The 27,296-nt window shown below is 37.7% G+C and overlaps 1 long non-coding RNA gene across 1 annotated transcript in view; it reads right to left on the bottom strand.

Moving 5' to 3' along the window:
- Positions 1-420: 420 nt before the first annotated feature.
- The window catches only part of LOC150084639 (uncharacterized), a 38,596-nt gene continuing 11,720 nt past the window's right edge, over positions 421-27,296 (bottom strand). Inside the window, exon 2 of the long non-coding RNA XR_016547091.1 lies at positions 421-490. This is a non-coding gene — a long non-coding RNA (uncharacterized LOC150084639). The remainder of the gene's footprint in view (positions 491-27,296) is intronic.

Genomic DNA, 27,296 nt, shown 5'->3' with positions numbered 1-27,296 from the left:
TGTAATATAACCCTTAGAATGTTCATGTTTCTTTAATTTATTTATACAGTGTATTTTTCAAATCATTAGCCAGAAAGTTATTGTAACATTTGCAAAAACAATAGACACATTTCAAAAAATATGAGCCATTTCCTTCTGTATATTCAATTTAGTAATGTCCCGTACATTTGTAGGTGGATTTATTAAATAATAATGGCATTATTACTTAAAGGTTTTGTCCATAATGCAATATCATTTGGATAATTTATTAAAGTTCTATGTCTTCTGAATTTAAGTCTTTAATTCCAGTTCCATCAATTCTACTTTGCTGTTTGTTGTACCTTCCCTTTCTTTGATTTTTACTTCTATTTTTTTACAAATGTAACTATTGTTATGGAGATGGATGGTTTAAAAAACACAGTTATTGAATTTTTTTTGCTTCTCTGCTAATTTTTCTTTTAGTCTGTCGTTTTCGTTCCTGTACTCCTGGATCAAATTATCATTTTGTGTTCTGTGGAGATAATATAAATGAATGTAATAAAAATGTTAAAGAAATCAAAGCATTTGAAATATTCAGATACATAATATACATAGGTACTTACATTCTTTATATTTCATTTTACGAGTTCAATAAATAGTGTATTCGTTTGCTGCCAACCATTAGAGACCATTTGAACCTGCCAAGTGACTGCATCTGACAGGACGACTTTGCTCCTTTTCATGGGGTGAAAAGTGTAAGTAGGCACTTCTGTAGTTACTTTAGCTTCATTTCTGCATTAGAGGTTCGACAGTAAAGTGTTTACATTTGTTACAGGTGAAAAAATGGTTGAAAGAACAGTCCATTACAACTCTTAGCTGGTCAGGAAAGAGCTCAGACCTGAATCCTATAGAGAACTGTTGACATCGTGTGGAATCTGCAATTGCCAGAAAGAAACCAAAGACCCTTCGTGCACTTTAGGAAGCCATAATTTGTGTTTGGAACCACGAACTATCAGTTGGTTATCTTCAGAAATTGATCTTGTCAATGCCTTGATGGTGCTGCTGTCATCAGGGACAGAGACGGTTCAACTAAATATTAGTTTGCACCTGGTGAACTTTTCATTTCGTTTTCCATTTAAAATGATAAACTGAAGCAAATTGAGGGTTTCTGATAACATTTCAGACATAATTGTAGTGTTTACCAAAACTGTTGTATAAAGGTTGCAAATGCTCATTTTGGAATATTTTGAGAGCACCTGTCAAATATTACTTAGCTTTGCCTTAACTATTAATAAATATCTTTTGTTTATATTTATATTTGTTATGCTAGTCATTAATTATATAATATCGGTGTAAATACACCATAGTTAACCCATAGATTTGAGCTACGATTGTAGCGTAGAAGGCATCGTTTTAATTGTATCTCATAATGTGGTTGCCTTCACAACAAGATAGCAACTATTGAATTACTTCAAATAAATAACGCTTCTCTAGTAGAGAAGGCTACTGTTATTTATTTTCAGCGTACCACCACCCAGACGATCGTTTCGAAGCTTTTTGGCTTCGTCATCAGTGGACGGGTAGGTAATACAATAAGCCATCTCAGTTGCGAAGTTATATCCACATTATGAGAGATGCCAGAAGGGTGTGGTGGTAATGTATTTGGAAAATTAAATGCACTAGGCATAATCCTTATGGGTTTTGATAATTAACTATATAACTGTTGTTATATAGTTAATTATCAAACACTTGCTTTCTTGCATCACATGGCACTGCTACTACTACTACTACTACCCCATCGCACTGCAGCTGTCGATATGCTTTTGAAAAGTGAGAACATTGTTCGTATGGATTGGCCTGCCCGTTCCACCAATTCAAATCCCATTGAACGCATAGGGGAGACGCCTAGCGGCACATTCACACCCACCAGAAAATGTTCACCATCTTCAGCTGGTGCTGACAGACGATGTTACCGCAAGAACTTATCAACAACATTGTTCTCAGTATGGACAGGCGATGCAAAGTCTGCATCGACATTAGGGGTGGCCATATCTCCTACTGAGGACCACCTCTTCCCTTTGTGCTATTTTGGCAGTGATGCATCTCTATCATGGCAGCCAGTGCTATGTTGCCATTTTTGAATAAAGTCTGTACCGTTTTGTTTCCGTTGTTGTGTCGGTGTTGTTTCCTTCATTTCTGTACCTCACGAGGTTCCTTTGGTATGCTTTTCCCATATCCAGGCCACTCCTATGAGAAGCTACATATATATATATATATAAATAAAACATTTATTTAAGAGATAGTATTAAAGAGTAAAAACAGATAAGATATAAACAGGATAAGATATAGCAAATGCACCGAAGCGTGCAAAGCAGCAGCAATGGTGCAAATGTAAGTAGTGTGTATGCATATTAAAAAATATGACAAATAAAAATAAAGATGATGGTAGCACGAAACATCTGGAAAGCCACAGGCCAAAAAGGAAGATAGCCAAAATGTAGTAACCTTTAAAATAAATGTAGTAACCTTAAAAATAAAATAAAAATAACAATAGCCTACATCAGATAAAGTTACTAGCATTGGCATTTTTTATTTGTGTGCGTGTATATATATATATATATATATATATATATATATATACATACATACAAATAAAAACTCCATGTATATACAGCAATACCTCATTTAGCATGGCTTCAAACAGCATGGGTTTCACTATAACATGGTTTTCAATTAAGTTTAAATGGAAAATTTACTGTACATATTAAAACTCATTCAATAGCCTAGACACATACTCTGCACATATGCTGCATTGTCGTAGCCTAGATATGGTACATATATGCGGCACCAACTCTATTGTCTCACATGCACATTTGACATCAGCTTCCCTCGGGCAGTCAGCTGCAATGTGCAAGTGTTCAGTATTCTTAATTTCATCTTGACGAGAAGACGTGACAGCTTTTCAAACTTTTCATTTCACAATTTATTTTTTATCCTTTTAAATACGATTAAAATACAAACAGAATTAAGATACAAACAGAATGCATGTTGTTAACAACATGCATTCTGTTTGGCAGCATGTTTTGCCCCATTTGGTGAATGATTTCACTGGTTTTGAATCGCAAGTTCAGACAACTGCCGAAGACATTGTAATGATCGGAAAAGACTTGGGATTTGGAACTTTGGACACTGTTAATGTACTTGACTGCACTGATTCACATACAAGTGACTTAGATAGTAGTAGTAGTAGTGGCACATGATGCAAGAAAGCAAGTGTAGGAGCTTATGCAGCATCAGCCAAAAAAAAAAAAAAATCACACCATTTCCTCCAAATGCCTGTCCAGTTCCTCCTTAAATTTATTTAACCTATCAACTTCCACAATGACAGATGGAAGTTTGTTCCAGCAATTCACCACCCGCTGGCTAAAGGCAAATTTCCGCACATCTATTCTACATCTATCCTTTCTTAATTTGAATTTATGCCCCCGTAGGTTCGTAATCTGAACAAGTGGAAGGATCCCATCAGAATTCAGCGTGCCTCAACCCATTCAAGGCCTTATAGACCTCAATCAGATCACCGCGCAGGTGCCTAGTCTCCAGCCACTGCAATTTGCAGAACTTAAGCCTCTCTTCGTAAGAGAATCCCTTCATTCCCCTCACCAATCGTGTTGCTCTTCTCTGTACACGCTCAAGCAAATTTACATCCTTCCTAAAATGAGGCCCCCAGACCTGTACACAGTACTCAAGGCGTGGCCTGACCATTGCCTTATACAGAGGGACAATCACCTCCTTTTCCCTGCTAGCAAAATTCCTATATATCATTGACAAAACCCCATGACCTGCCCTAGCAGCCTGTCTGCATTGCTCAGAAAACTTCATATCTGACTGCACAATTACTCCCAGGTCTTTTTCATTTTCTACCACCTTAAGTGTGGTACCACACGGTACGTTTCTCTGGGGTTACTTCTACCCATATGCAGTACTTTGCATTTGTCAAGGTTGAACTTCAGTTGCCACTTCTTAGCCCATCTGCCCAAATTATCTAGATCCTGTTGCAGTAGCACACTGCCAATACTGTCATTAACAACCCTGCCAACCTTTGTGTCATCTGCAAACTTCGACATTAAGCCTGATATACCTTCATCAATATCATTGATAAATACACAAAACAACAGTGGACCCAACACCGAACCCTGTGGGACTCCACTAATAACATTAGTCCACGAAGAGCAGCACCCATTGATTACCACCCTCTGTCTTCTCCCACTTAACCATCCTTTTATCCATTGTAGCAACTTACCCTTAATACCATACTGCTCCAATTTGTACAGTAGTCTTCCATGCGCAACAGTGTCAAAAGCTTTCCTGAAATCCAAGTATATGATATCAAAATTATTTTTTGCATCCAGTTCCTTTGTGACCACATCATAATAACCAATCAAATTTGTCAGACAAGACTTTCCCTTAACAAACCCATGCTGTGTTTGAATTATTGCTGCAGTCTTGTCTAGATGATCCTGCAATGCATCTTTAACCAGTGACTCCATTATTTTACCCGGAACAAAAGTTAAACTAACTGGTCTGTAATTACTCGTGTCGCCCTTCGATCCACCTTTGTGAATTGGGGATACATTTGCACATCTCCAGTCCGTGGGAACCTCCCCTGAGTCCAAGGATGCTCTCATAATTATGGCTAAGGGTTTGCTTAGTTGCTTTGCCGCCTCCTTTAAAATAACTGGATAGATCCCATCCACCCCAGGTGCCTTTCTTATGTTTAACTTCAACAATTTCTCCTCCACTTTGCTCTCAGTTATTACAAAATCATTACGCACACTGCTACAATTTGATAACCTTCTTCCATTTTCAAACTGTAATAATTCCTCACGTGTGAATGTAGATGCAAAATACTCATTCAGTTTGTTTGCTATCTGAGCAGGATCATCAACAGTCAAACCATTGATGTCAAGTGGACCAATCAGATTCATCCCCTTCCTTTTAGAGTTTCTATAAGTAAAGAAATCCTTGCTGTTTTTCTTAGCATCTTTTGCCAAAGATTTCTCGTAATCCGCCTTCGCCTGCCGAACCTCCTTTGTGACCTGATTACAGACTAGCTTATATCTGCCACAGGCTTCTGCGTCACCTGATAATTTATATGCATCCCATGCATTTTTCTTCTCTGTCACGAGTCTCATTAGTTCATTTGATAACCATTTAGGCCTAAACCTTGAACGATATTTCTTAATCGGTATATAAAGTCTAGTAGCTTCCACGATTAATTCCTTGAATGCTTCCCACTTAGAATTTACTGTTTGTAACATCGTCAGTTGATCCCACTGTACAGAATTTAAAAACTGTCTGAGACCACTGTACTCCCCTTTACGGAAGCAAAAACCCTTTCCTTTACCCCTGACGGTAGTTACCTCTTTGAGTAAATCCCACTTCTGCACACTGTGATCACTGCCACCTAGTGGTTCCTTTATCTGCAAATTCTTAATACACGAATGATCACTGCTGCAACTCTCCTTGAAATTGATGAGCAAACTGCATATGAAGAAGAGGAAAACAATTCTGAAGTGGCACCAAAAGTATTTTCAACAGAAGAATTGGAGAAAGTCTTTCAGGGGGTTGACATGGCCTGCGAGGTGATTATGAATGGAGACCTGAATGTTGAACATAGCATCAAGAGACGGCAAATTTTACAAGATGGGATTTGATGCTAAAAAGACTTGAATGCTGAGAAAACATTTTAGGTATTATTGAAATACCTAAATAAACAACTGCCTTTTTTAAAACATTTTCTCATCTCTCATGATGTTTCCTTTTCATTAAAAAATTTTTGCAAAATTTTATTTCAAATCCTTTTAATTGGCTATCAAGACCAAATTGTTTGTAGATTTATTATAATTTGTTTATAAACTATTTCTCTGCTATGCATTCAACTAAAAACCATTATAATTATACCTCAATTAGCACGGTTTCACATAACACGGAATAGTTTCGGTACAATTATCAGTGTTATATAATGGTTTGCTGTATAAAAAAACTAAATAAAAACAAAATTTCAACATGCTTCCTTTTTTCCTCTATAGCTGAAACAAACTACAAAAATACAATGTACTTTTTATTTTAAAATTTCAAAGAGCTTGTGTAGCATTGTCCATTTATTCATAAAAATCCTACGTACTCTTACTGCATAAAGCAGTCTCTTAGAATATGGTATTTTATTCCTTACCACAATATCAACTATTTTCCTCAGTTCCTAACTGTCTTAACCTATTGTTCAAGATTTAGGCCTAAATGAATGACAGATGAGACATGTGGCAGAGAAGAAAAATGCATGGGATACATATAAATTAATGGGTGACATAGAATCCTATGATAAATATAAGCTGGTCTGTAACCAAGTCACAAAGGAGATTAGGCAGGCAAAGGCAGATTATGAGAAATCCTTGTTAAAGGATGCAAAGAAAAACAAAGCGATCTTTACCTATGTAAACTCTAGAAGGAAAGGGATGAATCAGATTGCTCCACTGGATATTAATGATTCAATTGTTGATGATCCTGCTCAGGTGGCTAACAAACTAAATGAGTATTTTGCATCTACATTCACACATGAGGAGTTATTAAGGGAGGGGAATGGCAGAGGTGAGTTAAACTCTGGCAGTGAGCTAGATGATTTTGCAATAACTGAGAGGAAAGTGGAGGAGAAATTGTTGAAGATAAACATAAAAAAGGCACCCGGAGTGAATGGGTTCTATCCAGTTATATTAAAGGAGGCAGCAAAGGAAGTAAGCAAACCCTTAGCTATAATTATGAGAGCTTCTTTGGACTCAGGGGAGGTACCCATGGACTGGAGACGTGCAAATGTGACCCCAATTCACAAAGGAGGATCAAAGGGCAACACAAGTAATTATAGACCTGTTAGTTTAACTTCTGTTCCAGGAAAATTAATGGAGGCACTGGTTAAAGAAGCACTGCAGGATCATCTAGACAAGACTTCAGTTATAGCTCGGACACAGCATGGTTTTGTTAAGGGAAAGTCTTGCCTGACCAATTTGATTGGATACTATGATGTGGTCACAAAGGAACTGGATGCAGGGAATAACTTTGATATCATATATTTGGATCTTAGAAAGGCTTTTGATACTGTTGCACATGGAAGACTGCTGCACAAATTGGAGCAGTGTGGCATTGTAGGCAAATTGCTTCTATGGATAAAGGGATGGTTGAGTGGGAGAAGACAGAGAGTGGTAATCAATGGACACTACTCATCATTGACTAATGTTATTAGTGGAGTCCCTCAGGGTTCAGTGTTGGGTCCATTATTGTTTTCTGTATTTATAAATGATATTGATGATGGTATATCAAGCTTAATGTCCAAGTTTGCAGATGATACAAAGGTTGGCAGGGTTGTTAAGGACACTAATGACAGTACGCTGCTGCAACAGGATCTAGAAAAGTTGAGTAGATGGGCTGAGAGGTGGCAAATGAAGTTTAACATTGACAAATGTAAAGTACTACATATGGGAAGCAGCAACCCCAGAGTGACGTATCAACTCTGTGGTACTACACTGACAGTGGTAGAGAACGAAAAGGAGCTGAGGTAAATGTGCAGGCAGATATGAAGTTTTCTAAGCAGTGCAGACGGCTGCAAGAGTAGCTCATAGTGTCTTGTCAATGATATACAGGAATTTTTCTAGCAGGGATAAGGAGGTGATTATCCCCTTGTATAAGGCAATGGTCAGGCCACACCTTGAGTACTGTATACAGGTCTGGAGGCCTCATTTTAAGAAGGATGTAGAGCTGTTGGAACGAGTACAGAGAAGGGCAACAAGATTAGTGAATGGAACGAAGGGTTGCTCTTATGAAGAAAGGCTTAAATTTTGCAAATTAGTGTCTGGAGACTAGGCACCTGCGAGGTGATCTGATTGAGGTGTATAAAGCCTTGAATGGTTTGAGCATGCTCAATGCTGATGGAATTCTTCCTCTTACTCAGAATAATCATTTGAGAGGACATAAATTCAAATTGAAAAAAGACAGATGTAGGAAAGATGTGTTTGAAGTTTGCCTTTAGCCAGTGGGTGGCTGGTTGGTTGGCTATAGCCTAATGACATCAATTTGAAATCTCTTACACTCCATTCTCAAGTCTAGTTTGCAAAGTGAACTGCGCCTAATTCTCAAGTCAATTAGGCACAATTCACTCACAGATATCTAAACTGAAATATTAACCTTAGTAGCAAGCTGAAGAGTCCATCTGGCAACAATTTGATCAATTGGTTCATATCCTGTTATTACCTGTAAAGCATAATTAGAAGCACACCTGGATCACTCCAAGAAGAACATATCTCTCTGCAATTGGAGACCACTTCCTCCTATTACTACCATGTTCTGGATCATAAGGCACCATACATTGCAACCATATAACGCAATAGGGAGATATGATTGATATAATAATTCATCATTTCACAGAATATTTTTTAAATTTACAATAAATAACTTTTCTTACCAGTGCACTTAATGTGCAAAATTGGGAGTCTCTTTCTACCATCAATCCCAAGTATTGAATAACAGAAATATGCCCAACTGGGCAGCGGAAAAGCACAACTGTAGGATGCCTTTCCATACAGTTTGCCTTTTAATAAACCGCCTGTTTTCTGATGAAAAACCCCGTCTTATGAAAAACTGTGCAGTTTTCAATGTTCTCCATAGCCCTTCTAGCATTTTCTTCCAGTTCTTTTCTAGAATTTCCATATGATAATACCATTAAATCATCTGCATATGCTTTTAGGACTACCTCCGGCCCAATCCAGATGGAGCATTTAATCCATCACAAATGCCCATGCCATGAGTCCTACAACAGAGATCCCTGAGGATCTCCCATAGGTATATATATATTTTAGTGACTTCAATATACAGGGTCATTGAAAAAGGTGTCCCTGATTTCCCTTTTAATTATCTTCGGAAATGTTTAATCGATTGCTGTGATAGTAGCAACAAACTGTGGTAACTCACTAAGTTTTATTTGTCACCTCAACAATGACCTTGGCTGCACCACGAGTGTGCACAGAATGACTCGTATGTGCACTTCCCCAGTCAGTGTCAGTAAGATGGCCATGCAACAGAAAGCACAGTGTGTTGTGGTACGTTAAATTTCAATACCAGTGTACACCCGTATTGAGGTTGCACCGTTATGACAAATTTAAATTCAGCGTACCACAACACACTGCACTTTCTGTTGCACAGCCATCTTACTGACACTGACTGAGGCAGTGTGCACGCTCACGGTGCAGCCAAGATCATTGTTGAGGTCAAATAAAACTTGGTGAGTTACCACACTGTTTGCTGTTACTATCACAGCTATTGATCAAATATTTCCGAAGATAATTTAAAGGGAAATTGCGGACACCTTTTTTGATGACCTTTATTTAGTAATCACTTTCACACCCCTCTTTTGGAAGTAGTTCCGCATTTGTCTATATAAATTGTCTGAACATTTTAAACTTTCATCAAACACACCCAGAACGTACTTAAACAAAGTCTCATGTACCGTTTGTTTTTGCTATCTGCACCATAATATTTTTATCATATTTTTGTAGTAACCTCTGTACAGTGAACAGGGCCACTACAAGTGGGTAGGCAAGGTAAGCGTCGCTTACGGGCAGCAGTTCAGGAGGATGCCAAAAAAATTGACATATACAAGCTGGACCACTGTTTAATGAACTTTATTGCGAAATTTTCTACTTAAACAATATTTTTTGAATTCCCCTCAGTAATTACATTTAAAATACAGTAGTTCTGTAGAACTAAGAAAATTTCCATATAACGAATGGAATATGAGACTTACTGAGAATGCATTGGTCGCACCTCTGGCCTTTGGGCAATTAGTGCTGCTACTAAGTATGAATCAAGAACCAAAGGGATTACCATTCTGTAACTTAGGCGTACTCGTAAAACTTATCCAACCACCTGTCCCACATACCCAGAAGTTGCGCTGGTCATCTGATTAGTTAACATTTACCAGATCGTATATATAGAGGTGAGTGCTGAAAATTAAGCTAAGCTATATATACGATCTAGTTATTACATTACAGCACATAAGGACTCCTTAAAAAATCAAGAGTCAATTTAACATTTACCAGTATTCAAGACGGCAGGCAAATAATTCATTTGAAATAAATGTAGTACATGAAATTGCAGACACGTTAATTTGCTTATTATCTGGATCTGTGTTTCATATTTATGTTTCACAGAGTTATACTTCAGAACATGGTTACAACCACCTACTTTGGCAAGAAAGAGATTAAGGCAGTGATAGGAAGTGAAGGCACCTCCCACTCACTGCTTCCCCCCCCCCTCCTTGCTTGCATGTTACTGGGGGATGTTACTTCAGCAAGCTGAAAGAAAATCTATGGGGACGATTTGCAAACGATGAGCAGGTGCAAACAGCAGTTCGACGGTGGATGAATGACCAAGGAGTGGATTTCTATCATCAGGGAATCAAACGTTTAGTCACACGTTCTGAGAAGTGTTTACACCAAGTTGGTGTAAACACTTCTCAGAACATTAACATCACAATATGTTGGAGCTGAAATGAAGAAAAAGAAACAACAAACCGGCAATTTTGAAGTAAAACTTTTTTAGGCGTGCTCTAGGCAATTTTCAGATGGGAGTAACTTGCATTCGTGTATTGACAAAAAAAAAGCAACGAAAATGTGACCTTTGCTATAAGTAAAGGCATTACTTTACTTATGGCAACTTAAGCATTCTGACAGCCAATTGTCATACTAGGTTAAATGCACGGGATCTCATGTGATCACTGAAATTAAGTGGCTTTACACACGGTTAGAATTGGGAGGGTAATCACCTACGAATACCCACTGAAGTTATAATTCTTTTTTTATTTGGTTAACCTGTGGAAAATATTCTTCCGATTTTCACGTATCATTTTAATTTTTTGTTAATTGGAAAAAGGTAATAAAGTGTAAATCTGGCTTTAAATTTTTACTTGTATAGCCTGTGGATAATATTCCTCCTATTTTCACTTATTAGAATCGCCGTTAATAGAATGGAATTTCGTTATCACAATGACCGGCGCTTACTACGAGGGTAATTCAAAAAATAAATTACACTTCACCATTGTAGCCCAAGAGACATTTATTGAGGTATGCAACATTATGCAATAGAAGCCGTTGTTGTTATTATTTTTGGTGCAAGGGCTGCTCAGACCATATTGCCTCAATAGAAAGCATATGCACCTTGCACTACTTTTCCACATAGTCACCAAGTTGGTGTAAACACTTCTCAGAACGTGTGACTAAAGGTTTGATTCCCTGATGATAGAAATCACTCCTTGGTCATTCAGCCACTGTCGACTTGCTGTTTGCACCTGCTCATCGTTTGCAAATCGTCCCCCTGGATTTTCTTTCAGCTTGCTGAAGATGTGATAGTCACAAAGCGAAAGACTGGGACTGTACGGTGGATGCTGCCATACCTCCCATCCAAAACTTTGGAGCAAGTGTCGCATTGTGCACGAATTGTGTAGCGTGGTGTTGTCCTAAATGAGAACAACACCTTTGCTTAATTTTCCAGGACTCTTGTTTTTCATGGCTGTTCGCAAAGACCGCAATGTTTGGCAGTATGAGGCAGCATTAATTGTTGTGCCTTTTGCCATAAATTCCATTTAACAACTCCACAGTCGAAAAACACAGTGGCCATGACCTTTTCTGCTGATGGTGCAACTTTGAATTTCTTCTGCACAGGCAATGTTGTGTGTCTCCATTCCATAGATGCTCTCTTCGTTTCTGGGGTGAAATGGTGCACCCACGTTTCATCGCCAGTGATGATGCAGCGTAAGAAGTCATGCCCTTCCACAGAACAGCGTTGAAGGAAGGCTAGAGATGACAAAAAATACTGATCTTCGTGTTTGTCTGTCAGTGAACGAGGAACCTATCGTGTACACAATTTGCAATAGTCAAGATGCTCACGGACGATGGAATGAACACTGCCTATCGAAATATCCAACTCCTTTGCCATTTCTGCGACTGTCAGTCTTCGATTACTGTATTGCAAATCATTTCATTAACCTGCATCACATTGTCTGCAGTGGTCGACACTGATGGCCTTCCTTTTCGATCAGCACTGTCAATTCTGTGCAACCACTTTCAAACTGCTGGCACCACTTTACTATGGCTGGACGTGACATTGCATTTTCCCCATACACCGTCGTATATTTCACGATGAATCTCGGAGAAATTCAAACGTTTCGCCCACAAAAATCGTACTGTTCCGCGTACCTCAAACATTCTAGCTGACGTGCCATTATGAACGCTTGCTCCTACACACTGTTACAAAATAAACCCAGGGGCTCACATCTGGTGAGTATGGGCTTGGCACACCCAGGGTCCTGAGCTGGATATCATCATTCTTCTCTTTCTTGGTGATTCCCTTCTACTTCTCTATCTCAGGGTGGTTCAGAAATTTTTTTTTTTGGCTGGTGCAGCATAAGCCTCAGGCTTCCTTGCACCAGATGGCTAATAATAATAATAATAATAATAATAATAACTATGTCAACAAAACTCGCCTACCGGGGGGGGGGGAACGATATGAACTCCATTCCGCACAGGCACCACATTTGTTGCGCAATTATACCAAAAGATGGCGGCAATTGTAACTTATATTTGAAAGTTCCTTGTACATATTGTATAGTGAACGGTATTTTGTTATGGAGTGTCCATCATAAAGTGATTTGATTGTACAGAGAACCAATCGTAAAGCGGAGAAGTCCCCGTTGTAAGGTGTATAGCGCATGTACACGTGCAATGCGTCTGTTGATTGACAAAAATCGCCAAGAAAATGCGACATTAAATGATTCGTTTCTCTCCCCCACACACAGAATTGTACCACACCCTACCACGTATGAACAATGCATGACCCAATCAGTACCCCTACTGATTGCGTCATGCTACACTCTTTGTCATTCTCCACCGTATTTAATAAAAAATTTCGACAGAAAAAAATTTATAATTCAACATGCCCGAAGACTAATAGCGTTGTAAGGCATATAGATCACGTGTACGTGCAATGCAAACACCTAAACCACCTCCAATGAGTACAAATGAGATCTAAGCTATTTCGACAGTGGGAATAATTACAGCGTACAATGGAGTTGGAACAAAGAAGCTGGAGAAGATCCATAGGTCCATTCACATCTTCAGAGCCTTACATCTCAAAATGTTAGAAGTGAATTTGAAAGGAGTCATGGAAGTTGATACCGCAAATGAAAACGACGAAGAGTCCTCGAAGCCCAGTCGTAAACGAAAAGCGAAGAAGCCAAAACCGACAGCCAGAAGTACTCCATGAAATCATTCAACCAGTAGTGGCATAATATGCAGCAGAGCAGCAACAGGATTTTAAGAAACACCGAAGCATGCACACACAGTTTAAACGTACATTCCTGAATAATTATTTCGGTTCGGTCTGGTCTGTTCTGTGTGTGATCAGCTTTGGTGCAAGAACAATGTGGAGATTGTAGCAGCTCGAGATCACGCTCTTCTTCAAACAGCATTTCCAAATTAGGATGCAAGTCAAATGTCGGCCTATAATAGCTGTCGTGGCTCTCTCAAGAACAAAATGTTTCCATCTCTATCGAAATCAAATTGGTTTTAAATATCATCTGATGCCACAGCACTTCATATCTCTAAATCTCCCATTCATGTAGATTTGTTGCTTGCGGCATTCATGCGGTTAGTACGAGATCCTCGGTCAAGTGATAAATGTCCGCCTAAAGAAGTTTCACTTAACTTCCGCTATGCGTGCTCGGAACAACACAATTTTTTTGTTCTGGGAGTTGCTGCTTCCATACCCCCGTCAAGAAACAACTTGAAAACAAACAAACAAAAAAAAATTACCTCATCAGTCCTCTCATGCTGGCCGATATATTTCATTATTATTATTATTAGCCATATGGTGCAAGAAAGCCTGAGGCTTATGCTGCACCAGCCAAAAAAAATTCCTGAGTTACCCTGAGAGAGAGAGAGAGAGAAGTAGAAAGGAATCACTAAGAAAGAGAAGAATAATGATATCCAGCACTCGGGACTCTGGGTGTGCCAAGCCCATACTCATCAGATGTGAGCCACTGGGGTCATCAAACATCCACACCGAAAACACTTGTATTCCGAAGCTATCAAATTCACTATCATCCACTGAAACACGCAAAATGAGGTAAATTCCATATCAATTATATTATCTATATAATCAACTAATCACAGAACTCGACCAGACAATCACTCCGTTCTTCAGCCACTCCCACAACGGAGGTACCCATGTTCTGGATTTCAGCCATAATAATATGCTGTTTGTTATTTGGTTTTTAGGAGCATTAGGAACTAAGGCCATATTGGTCCGGGATATGCGGTGGTCATTCCCTGACCTTTCCGCATCCTCCGTATTTGGTGGTGACGGGCTCGAACCCCGGTCTAATCAAGAAGCGTGTACTACGCACTGCAGCTCTTTCCCACCTGGCTACGGAGGCGCTGGGGAATAATATGCATGATACTATTTTTAGCAAGGCAATGTATAGCTTTCAGGGAATCTTGAAAGATTTATATGAAAATGACAACGGTAACTTTTTAAACCTTACTGAAACAATTGCTAAATTTGATTCAGTTATTGCAGCACACATTCGCCATATTCAGAAATCTGAATCGAAAATTATCCTGCATTATTTGGGTGATCAAATACAAAATGTAATTATTGAAATAATTTCACAAAATATTACAGATAAAATAGTAGAAATGACGAAAATAAAGATATGGCTACAAGGAATCATACTAAATCAATAACTTTAAAAATAACATGTTATAAGTTTCTTTGTTCAGTTATAATTTGGCATGATATTTTAAATAAAATTAATCCGATAAGTAAAATTCTTCAAAAAAAAAAAAAAAGGATTCTGATATATACGAAGCTCTTGAATGTCTACAAAATATCACGGAATATTTTAAAGAAAATAGAACGGAGGAAGCAGTTCAAAAAAGTTCTCAATTTAGTTAACACATAATATGACTACTATCATTGTCATTGAAGCTTTGTTTCCAGAAGTAAGTGCTGTAAAGAAAAGATTGAAAAAACTTCATTTCGATTATGAAAGTAGAGATGAAGCTATTCAGGATCCGCAACAAAATTTCAAAATTATTTTTTTCTTTGAAATTATGGGCACAACAATTTTCTCGTTAACATAATTTTCTCGTTAAAGGTTAACGAGGTTATAAATATGAAAGAACATGTATACATATTTCAAACGTTTTATAATATTTCTGAATTTAAAAAACGGTTAGATGATTTATTAAATCATTGCAAAGATTTACATATTAAGTAAAGTGACATTGACCGTAATGAGTCTGATATTCATGGTTTAGCATTATCTGAAGAACTTAAAAAAGAGTGCTTCAAATTTATATTAAACACAATATTACTCCATTTGAAGTTTTACAACGATTTTACAGATACTTTTTCAAATGTAGCAGTTGCATTAAGAATTTTTCTAACTTTACCAGTTTCAGTTGCCTCAGGTGAACGGAGATCTTCAAAATTAAAATTAATCAAAAATGATTTATGATCGACAATGTCTCAACAACGACTCTAATTTGGCAATAATTTCAATAGAAAATGATCTTTTGAAACAAATAGATATAAATGAAATAATCAACAAATTCGCACATATAAAGCAAGAAAACAAATTTGTATACTGTATATATTTTTTTGAACATCATAATTGTCCTTTTATTTTATTATTGTGGGAACGATTACTGTGATTTGGAATTTAAAGTTTATTTCCAAAACTTCAGAATGATTTTGTTTGTTGTTTCATTATATTTTATGCGATATACGTTGTAATTCTTTTCTTTTTAAATAAATTAATTACGCCTTATTTTATTTTTTAATCCAAATTACTGGCGGCACATTGGGTCGTAGCGACCCTGACCATGAGTCTAATTTTTTCCTAAAACCGGCAATAAAGTTATAGGTTTATAATATGATGATCAGCCAGCATCAATATTTGCGAGGCCGTGTTCAAGAATTACTTTCTGGGCTCTGTTCAGGAATTACTTGCGGGGCCCTGTTTGTTATTTCCTTACCTCCAGAAGTTAAAAACAATACAAATATTACTGAAAGTGAGTATGACATAAAAATCAAATTTTTAAATAACGTCCTCTGTTCGATATCAAACGAAATATACACATTGAGAACGAAGTATACGCTCTACTAGCAATTTTCAAGTCGACTCGGGTCGACTTGAAAATTGCTAGTAGATATTTCTTTTCCGTATTTCTATCAATGTGCTTGAAAATTCTAGCACATTGATAGAAATACGGAAAAGACGCGGATGATATTCTTATTTAGACCATTTTAGCGCGGGGTTCTGTTCGACAGGAATCGGTGAAATATGCTTGTGGCCGGCCCTGATGATGATTCATCTATTGGTTTATGTGGGCTTTTAAGCGACCTTCACAATTGCATTTTTTTGCATACATAGGAAATTCTCGCTGAGTTTAACAAGCATTATACATCCAACAATAGCAATGTACCGTTTTCAGAAAACTGTTTAATTACTTCTACTACAATCATATCTTTGCCAGTTTCAGTGGCGGATTACCCATTAAGGCAATGAGGCACGTGCCTTGGGGCCCCAGGCTTTGACATTTTCCTATAGTGTTCTAAAATAGATTAATGTTTTCAGTAAATATCATAAAAATCTTGATTAATTTAAGCGAAAATTTAAGCAAAAAATTCAAAAGTACAAAATTTCATTTATTTGCCACCTAACTTTTATTTATTTATTATTATATATATATATTTTTTATTATTATTTTTGGGGAGCCCCCAAATATAATTTGCCTAGGGGCCCTAACTATCCTTAATCCGCCACTGGCCAGTTTGCCTTATTCTTAGTTAGTTTTTTCCAATGTTTAAGCGATCTTCACAATTACATTTCCACATAATATCTTATGTGGCAATGTAAGATGTTATTAATAACATTATGGCAAACTCACGGACGGCACATAGAGTTACTGGCCCATTAGTCGTTATCGACAAAACCATCAATGCTGTGCAATTTAAAAAAAAAAAAAAAATTGCACAGCATTGATGGTTTTGTCGATAACGATAATGTCGATAATGCTGTGCAATATCAGGACATCGTGGACACTTATGCACTTCCAACATTATGGCAATACTTCGGGGAAGGCTCATACCTGTATCAGCAAGACAACGCGCCATGCCATACTGCTTGGGTAGTAGCAGAGTTGTTTGAGGACATGGGTATGTAAAAGTTGGATTGGCCAGCCCAGAGTATTGATCTGAACTCTATCGAGCATGTTTGGGATATATTGGATCGTCGGGTACGTGCACGTCGAGATCGCTCAAAGAACAAGGCCGAACTGATGGCTGCGTTAAAGGCCGAGTGGAGGAACATATCACTTGACATTTATAAAAAGCTGGTTGAGAGTATGCCGCGAGGATTGAAGGCCGTCATAAAAGCAAAAGGTTTCAGCACAAAATATTAAATGACATAATAAAAGCTATTTTTTTTTTTTTTTTTTTTTTGTCTAAAGGCAGGTGTCCGGATATTAATGGTAGGGCAGTATATATCAGAATCCTTTTTTTTTTTTTTTTTTTCTTTTTTTTTTTTTTGAGCATTTTACTTATCGGATTAATTTTATTTAAAATATCATGCCAAATTATAATTGAACAAAAAAAAACGAAACTTATAAGATGTTATTTTTAAGCTCTATTGATTTAGCATGTTTCCTTGTATCCATATCTTTATTTTCGTCTTCAGTGATATACCAGAATCATAGCAAAATATGTAGCTTCTCTAGTCATTTCTAGTATTTTATCTGTAATATTTTGTGAAATTATTTCAATAATTTCATTTTGTATTTGATCACCAAATAATGCACGATATTTTTCGATTCAGATTTCTGAATACGGCGAATATGTTCTGCCATAATTGAATCAAATTGAGCAATTGTTTCAGAAAGTTTTAAAAAGTTACCATTTTCATTTTCATATAAATCTTTTGAAGATCCCTTGAACGCTATATTGGGCTGGCCAATCCAGATATTGCCTTTCTAAAAATAGTATCATATATATCAGGGGTGAGCAACGAGTCGATCGCGGATTTAATTTCGGTCGATCACAATGAATTTTAAATATACAGTCATCCCTCGATTTGTGCACCTTGTGCAATGAAATTTTTGAGAGAGTAAATCGCGGCGCATTTTGAAGGAAAAAAGTAGATCGCATCACATATTAAGTTGGCCACTCCTGATATATATTATTCTGGCTGGACTTCAGAACATGGGAGAAGTGATTGTCCGGTAGAGTTCTGCAATTGGCTGATTATTGGGAATGAGTAATTTAATGATATTGATGCAACCAAATATACATTTTATCTCTGATTTTTTGATTGGATTCAAATTCGCTTCTGATTTTTTGCGGAAAATGAGAAATTATCGTGTTGCTCTTCTGTCCTCGGTTATAATAACTTTAATAGTTGTTTAAATCTGAACTTATTTAAAATGATTTTATGCGAGTTGTTGCATAAAGGGTTTTAGATTTTATGACCTGTTTTATCGTTTTAACTTCTATTTGTTCGTGCTGATAGTTTCAGCTGAACTTCTATATTATAGAAGTTGTCGTGGCTGTTTAGTAAATTGCTATCAGTACTGGTTGAGGATTCTCAACATTAGTGTTTTCTCCTTGTTTTGTTTGGATGTCTCTGTCCTGACAGCCTGTATTTGTGTTTGCTGGCTTGACCCTGATCCCAGTTTTCTGGTGTCGGGGTTGGGATCAGACTATCACTTGTTAAAATGTAAAATACTGCTTGATTATTGTTAAGTTAAATTTTAAGTTGTCTATTTTGACTTGCTCTCTTGAGTTTTGGAAGTGGTATTAGATTAATTACCTTGTTTTGTGTTGTTATTTTGCATTAATAGTGTTGTTGGGTGGTTTTGCTGATTGATTGGCTGTTTTAGTTTTAAGTTTTTCAAGGTTTTGTAATCTTATTGATTTGCCGTCTTTCGATTGCTTATTGGTATGATTCTTGCCTTGTTGTTTTTGGAGTTTTAAATTTGATTTTAAGTTATTATTTGCCCTAATGGTTGATATTATTACTGGGTAAAATTTATTGTATGTATCAATCAGTTTTAGCTGTTGATAATTAGTTTTTAATTACATGTTCCTTGTAGTCTTCTTACTTTTCTCTTTCATATTCTTCTGCTTATATTTCTAGAGGATATCTGTATTCCTCTTCTCTTCTGTTCCTTTTTCTTCATCCTCTCTCCCCTTTTCCCTTCTTCCTTTCTAAATTATTTTGAGGTTCTCCTTGTGACAACCTCGGTACGTGTCTCTTGATAGTAGTACTGTACCTGGCTGCCTCCTCGTGGCTTGGGACGGGAGTCGAAGGGGTAGGGAAGCCTTTGTTCTTCCCCCCCCCCCCCGACTGCTAAATGCCAGGTGTCGGCTTACAACATACAACAAAACACATTAATATACACATAAAGATACAAACATTTCATTATTAAATCCTTTTTTTTTTTAAATGCCGGCCTTGGCACTTTGCGTCAGATGACTCGGCAGCGTATAGGGGGAACCCTGGTTACCGCCTTTGCATACAAGAATACTTTTTGTACATTGCTAGACGATTTCACGTGCATTAACAATGAGAATTGCTCATGCACGTCAACAGAATTGTTTTTTTTTTTTTGTTCTGGGGGATGCTTCTCCCCACACCCCACTAGTATAAAGAGAACCTGATGCTAACAAATCATACATATACAATTACTGCGAAAAACATCAGATCGTCAAGAAACAACTAAACAAAAAAACAAAAAAAAACTCAACTGATCAGTCCTCACATGCTTGATGAAGTGCACTTCATCAAATATCCACACTGAAAGCACATGCATTCCGAAGCTGTCAAATTTATACTCATACACCATTCAACAGTCTTACATCCATTCTTTTGCAAACGGAATAACACGAAATATTAAGACGACAAAACCTCTGCTGTCAAAGACATATGACCCAAGCTATGGGTGAAAGATCCACTAAAACCCCGAATCATCAGCTAAAAATAATTAGCATGAACAATTCATCAACAGAACAAGGTGAATTAACAAGATACAGTTAGCCAACTAAACGCAATGGCCCTCTGCAACCCACAGAGACGACAGGATGATATTTACACTAATAAGAACATAACAATTTAAAGTAATGTAGCATATGTAATTCACCAACGAAACGAGGTGAATTAACAAAATACAATTAGCCAACAAACGAAATGGCTCTCTGCAACCCGCAGAGACAACAAAATAATATTTACATTATTAACAAAATAGTAATTTTATAACCCTTAGAAGACAGTTCAAGACATTATCGTAATATACAGTTGGAGCCATGTAAGGCGCAGAGACTGCAAAATTCAATTTACATTATTAACAACACAGTAATTTTAAATCCTCATAAAAGAAAATTCACAACACTAATTGAAGTATGCAAAAGAAGCTTACATAGCTACTACTAATAATAAGCTAGAAATACCATACAAAACATCAAGTAATTATCAAAATACATTTAAATACAGTAATTGTACAAGATAATTTAGCATTAAACAATAATTCAACAAGATAAAAGTTTATTGCCACCCGCAGTGGGCAACAAAAAAAAAAAAAAAAAAAAAAAAAGAATTACAACAAATCATTAATAATAATAAGATTTAACTCAAATGATTATATACAGAAAAACTCGATCTAGAGCCGTTGACAAAATAACAAGATTTAACTCAAATCATTGTATACAGAAAAACTCGATCTAGAGCCGTTGACAATAACCACTAGCCGTTGACAATAACGATCTAGAGCCGTTGACAACCACTCATAAAAATAAAAAAAAAAAAAAAAGCAAGAGGGAGGATGCGGAAAGATCAGGGAATGACAACCGCATATTCCCGGAGCAATATGGCCTTAGTTACTAATGCTCCTAAAAAGCAAGCAACAAAAACATCAAAAAAGAAAAACAGCACCCCAAGCAACCAATACATAGCAACCAGCGCGCCTCTGTAGCCAGGTGGGAAGGAGCAGCAGTGCCAAGCACATGCTTCTTGATTAGACCGGGGTTCGAGCCCACCACCACCAATACGGAGGATGCGGAAAGGTCAGGGAATGACAACCGCATATTCCCGGAGCAATATGGCCTTAGTTACTAATGCTCCTAAAAAACAAACAACAACAAAGCAACCAAAATTTTTATCAAACAAGCAACAGCGCAGAAAAACCAAAAAAGCCGCAGAAAGTCCAAAGCAAAGAAAAGACAAAACTATAAATCAAGAGAAGCCAATCTTTAGGACGTTTGAAGATTTTTTTCCGCAAAAGTGGAAAAAGCATCATAGTTTTCTAAAGTCTCCACCAATTTTGGAAGATCATCAACATGTAAAACCCCAGTGATCAGTTGAAATTCAGACCTAAAGTCAACGTACTCTATACAATCAAAAATTAAGTGAGTGGCAGATTCTACTGCACCACAGGAATAATCTAAGGAAGGAGCAAGACCCAAGGAGAACAATTTTTCATTAAAACTTCCATGACCGGAAAACAAAAACGTAGCATAAAGACCAGGAGAAAACCAATCTAAATTTTCCTTATTAATTTCAATGACCTTTGGGAAGAATAGAAAAGTGATACGACCTGTAGCTCCACTAATCCAGTCAAGCTGCCATTCAGAAAGAAATTGATCTCTTATACGTTGAATATCCAATTTTACGGGAAGATCTAAATTTAAATAATATCGATCCAGCACAGAAGGAATACCTTGTCTTCTACAATATTGAAGGTAAGTAAAAATCACTTCAAATTTAATAGGAACTTTACCAGTAATGACTTGGAGGGCAGAGGAAGCAATAGTCCTACAAACGCGAGAAGTAGCCAGCAGAAAGAAACGCTGGGCTTGAGTCAAATATTTATTAACTAAGAATTTCGACACACTAGGACCCCAAGCACCTGCAGCATAACAAACTATAGGAAGAAAAATGCTTTTATATAAATTCTAAGAACAGAAGGTTTGAGTCTCACAGAAGCCCTTGTAATTCTGATTAACTTTTCAGTTAAAGTTTTTAATTTTTGTAGAATAAATTTGGCGTTTTGAACTAATTGAAAACGGTCATCAATGAAGACACCCAAATATTTGTAAGATTTAACAAGTTTTATGTGCTGGTCCAAAAGCCTAATATTGGGAGGGCGATTGATGCTAAGGGAACCCTTAAACAGCATTTGTTTAGTTTTGGAGATAGAGATCTCCAATTTATGAATCTGACACCAACTATGAAGGTCCGATAAAATGTCATTAGCATGTTCCTCCAATTAGCGCCTAGAATTAACAGAAACCAGAACAACCAGATCGTCGGAATATCCCATTTTAGTAACAAAATCATGTTCAGAACTGAGCCACCCATCAAGGACCACATTCCAGTACATGGGCCAATGAACGGATCCCTGAGGGCAGCCACGAGCAACCGGTCTCCGAACAGCACACAGACCAGAGGAGACAACAAGGCATCTATCAGAAAAATAATCCGTGATCAACCGGTAAAGAGGGATAGAAACCTTAGCCTCCCAGAACCTCGCCAGGACACTTTGCCACAAAACGGTGTCAAAGGCCCCTTTGAAGTCCACAAGGAGGCCGAGGACATATTTAGAACGAGAGTCGGAGACTGCACACATGGTATGCCTAATAGCATCAACAGTAGAGCGGCCTTTACAAAAACCGAACTGGTAAGAAGACCTTTACCAAGATAATAAGTCAAAAATCTAGAGACAATAAGCTTCTCCAACACCTTGCCAAGTACTGGAAGCAGCGCAATGGGTATGTAAGAGGAGGCAAGGTTCGCAGGCTCTTCAAGATTCTTGATCAAAATTTTAAGGTTAGCCTGCTTCCACGAACGGGGAAACCGACCAACTGCAAGACATTTATTAAAAAGGTCAACAAGGATCTGAGGACAACACTCCCAGAAATGATTTAAAACCGACACTTCCATTAAATTCAGGGCAGGACATTTTCCATCTCGCATAGAAAGATAGCCGAATCAATTTCAGCAGGGGAGAATTTATCATCATAACAATTACCAACGTAAGTCAGATGTTCAAATCTGAGCACAGTTTGAGCATCATTTTCAGGAACAGAGGAATCCTGCCTGATTAACTTGCCAAGTATTACATTCATGGAATCAGACCAAGCCAGGGACAGTCAGAATTAAGAATAGCAGAGAAAATTTCACCCAGGTGAATCTTCTCCGCAACCAACTTGTAGACAAGGCCCCTGGGATCCAGATTTATAGAGTTCTCCACAAGACGCTCCCAGGAGGCACGCTTCTCTCTATAGATGGAATTAAAATAAGTACGTCTAGCTTCCTTATACAGTTCATAGAGACGTTGAGTCTCAATAATCGATCTATGAGACCTAGCTCTTTGAAAAGAACGCCGTGCACTGTTCGTATTATGTCTCAAAACGGATAAATTTGCCGACCACCAGGACACCGAATTAGGACGTCTATTACTCCTAGCAAAAATCGAGCTACATTCAGCAGATAGCAAACTCATAATCTAATTTAACTGAACAGACAAATCCAAATCAGCAAGGTGAGAAATAACATCAGGTGGAAAACATTCCAACAACTTCTTATTAAAATCGTGCGCGTTTCCATTTTTGGTCTTAAAGCGAGGAAAATCATAATTCAGCAAAACAACTTGCAGATTCTTAACAAAACTAAGTTCAAAAGAAATAAGATTGTGGTCACTGCCAGTTCACCCATCAAAAATCTTCCTATTTACAATGTTTTGTCCAAAAGCACAATTGGAAAAAGTAATGGGAATACTTGATTGATCTGAGGCAGAGACAGACGTAGGAGGATTGTCAGGGAAGTTCCACACGGTTAGATTTTTGGCCAGAATGAATTCCTCCAGGATATCTCCTTTAGGATTCGAAGCCGAACAATGCCAGAGAGTAAAGGAGGCGTTAGCGTCAGCCATGAAGACAATTCTCTTACCAGCAAGTTTATTGAGAACCATCTCAACATAATTTATATAGGGATCTATTGACTGATGAGCCTGAGAAAATTGGAAGTAAATAGAAAAAAAAAAAAAAAAAATTGCCCAAAGCAACCCTCCAATCACGCACAGACAGCATGAGTCGAATCATTAACTCTAGTTATGGTAATTAGAGGATCCACCACAACCAGGGCTACCAAAACCCTGGCCACAAAACGATCTCCAACACCAGAAACATGAGTGTTGGACTGAACAATCCTACAAAATAGGGGGAGACCTTTTACTTTGCCCTTGTAGGTGTAAAGTTCCTGTACACCAAGAATATGGAATTTTTTCTCAGAAATATATTTAGCCATTTAGAACCGAAATCGACCGTTGGCAATTAAGCTGAGCAACTTTAATAGAATCACTTACCTTATTGCCATGAACACTATTGAACATAGTTGGTGTGAGATCTTGTAGCTTCTTGGGCACGGATATATTCCGGGCAATGTCGGTCATGGAAAGAATGGTCTGCTTTGTGCTTCCTTAAACGACAATTTGCACAGCTATAGGGGAATCAATGTCTGGACAAGTGTCAAGCTGATGGCACTGCTGACCACAGTGGCCACAAGAAAACTCAGTCTGACAGCAATTCTTGGCGGAATGCCCATAGCCCAGACATTTTTAACATCTAGAGGCTATCACAAAATCCCTTATGTTGTGGGCAGACCAGCCCGAATAAATTCTACTATCAGACCTCAAAAATCCAATGAGAGTTTTGCTTATTTCTAGACTCTATTTTAAATCTTACTTTAACTAATTTACTAAATTCCTCATGGTCTATATCCAAATATTTTAAGTTTTTCTCATAAAGAACCGCTAAAAACTCATTATCTTTAACGTCTTTACCAACACCATAGGCTATCAAGGTAGGGTTAAGCATCTTAGAAAATCTACATTTAGATTGTGTTCAAAGAATTTTTTACATTTCTTTACTTTGTCAAGATCACCACTAGTGGCAGTTTCGATAATAATTCCTTTTTCTCTCATCTTCCTTATTGCTTTTATTTTAACACACTTTAATTCTTTCTTAAAATTTTGTGAGACCGCAAGTTTAACTTTCTCACTACTCTTATAATTACAAGAGTCAGAAGCTCTTACAACTACAACATGTTTACTCTAATCCCAGAGGAATTAAATTACCATCTGATTTTATGCCCGTGCCGGAAGCAACCATAGAAGCATAACTGATCGCCGAAGGGGCGGCAGGCAAAACGGCAGGCAAAACTGAGAGGTGGCAAATGAAGTTTAACATTGAAAAATGTAAAGTACTACATATGGGAAGCAGTAACCCGAGAGTAACGTATCAACTCTGTGGTACTAAACTGGCAGTGGTAGAGAATGTAAAAGACCTGGGGGTAATTGTGCAGGCAGATATAAAGTTTTCTGAGCAGTGCTGACGGTCTGCAAGAGTAGCTCATGGTGTCTTGTCAATGATATACAGGAATTTTTCTAGCAGGGATAAGGAGGTGATTATCCCCTTGTATACGGCAATGGTCAGGTCACCCCTTGAGTACTGTATACAGGTCTGGAGGCCTCATTTCAAGAAGGATGTAGAGCTGTTGGAACGAGTACAGAGAAGGTATCAAGATTAGTGAATGGAACAAAGGGTTGCTCTTACGAAGAAAAGCTTAAGTTTTGCAAATTACAGTGTCTGGAGACTAGGCACCTGCGAGGTGATCTGATTGAGGTGTATAAATCCTTGAATGGTTTGAGCATGCTCAATGCTGATGGAATTCTTCCTCTTGCTCAGAATAATCGCCTGAGAGGGCATAAATTCAAATTGAGGAAAGACAGTTATAGGATAAATATGCGGAAGTTTGCCCTTAGTCAGCGGGTGGTTGATTGCTGGAACAATCTTCCATCTGTCGTTGTAGAAGTTGATAGCTTAAATAGATTTAAGGCAGAACTTGACAAACATTTGGAGCGAGTGGATAGCGAAATAAGGGTGTTTATTTTATTTATTTATTTATTTATTTTTTTTGGCTGATGTGCCTTTGCTAATGCTTGTAATATCTGGATCAACCTTGAGAGGTTGATGCAGATATTACAAGCATCAACGATCATAGAGGGCGTAACCTGGGCACTCTCCTTAAGAGTGTCGAGCAGATTATTTTTTATTCCATACATCAATTCCAATACAGCAGTACAATTATTCTGGTCCAAGTCACACAACCCACTTGAATTAAGATCACCAACAAAAGGATGATCCGAACGAAGATGTGGAAAGTCCTCCACCATCTTGACAACGTCTGCCAGGGGCTCACCAACCTCCAATTCAGCAGCCAGAGTAAGTTCTCCAGGCATCTCAACTGTAGAAGCACTGTTATGAGTCATTATAACAAAATGTAATTTTGAGACTATAGAAAACACAGTACCCTCAAGGGCAACTCAGTGGACACAATATAAACTATGACCTAGGTCAGACTAGCCAATATTTTAATTTAACAAAATACTAAGATATTTATTCTCCTCACCACAAACTCAGTGGACAGCTGTTAATGCAGTGGACAAGTAATTTCCATAGTAGTAAGACTACACGTACAAAATAAAAACTGTGGAATTATTATGCCATCTTTGCCAGCCAGCAAATCAGTTCTAATTGAGAGGTCCTGACCGCCAATGCAGTGGACAAGATATTTACATCTCAAACAATGAGATGGCAACGTTCACAACACAAAAACTGTATAATTTAAGCAGCAAAGTAACCTTAACTTTGACTGCTTATAATTCTCTTGCACAACACCAGAGGGCGCCACAAATTGTATGAAAATTAAGTAATTTTGTCCATAAAGCATTTAGGGCGAAAGCCTCAAGCTATGGAAAAGTCTAGACTATGTTCAAGTATAGTGCGAAAGCATCAATAATACATAGCCAAATCCGAATGAACAGAATATTAGCAAAGCAGCATCGTTTTAAGTTATATCTCATATTGTGAATACCTTCACAACGAGTTGCCATGATATTGCACTACTTCGAATAAGTAACGCTTCACCTGAGGAGAAGACTAATGTTACTTATTCTCAGATGGATACCACCACCCAGACGGCACCGTTTTAGGGCTATTTGGCCCTTCTTCGGTGGGTGGGTAGGTATCCGAGTGATGTAATGATGGCAAAACAGTTATGAAGTATAACTCCACCTCAGGGTTTTTTTTTTTTTTATGTGGACCCCAAACACGAGAGGTATTAGAAC

This window comes from Mastigoproctus giganteus, chromosome 6, assembly GCF_048544385.1.
Source record: "Mastigoproctus giganteus isolate SK-2022 chromosome 6, ASM4854438v1, whole genome shotgun sequence".
In the NCBI taxonomy this organism is placed as follows: Eukaryota; Metazoa; Arthropoda; class Arachnida; order Uropygi; family Thelyphonidae; genus Mastigoproctus; species Mastigoproctus giganteus.
Note: the sequence above shows the minus strand (reverse complement) of the source record. Positions and strands in the feature narration are given on the sequence as shown.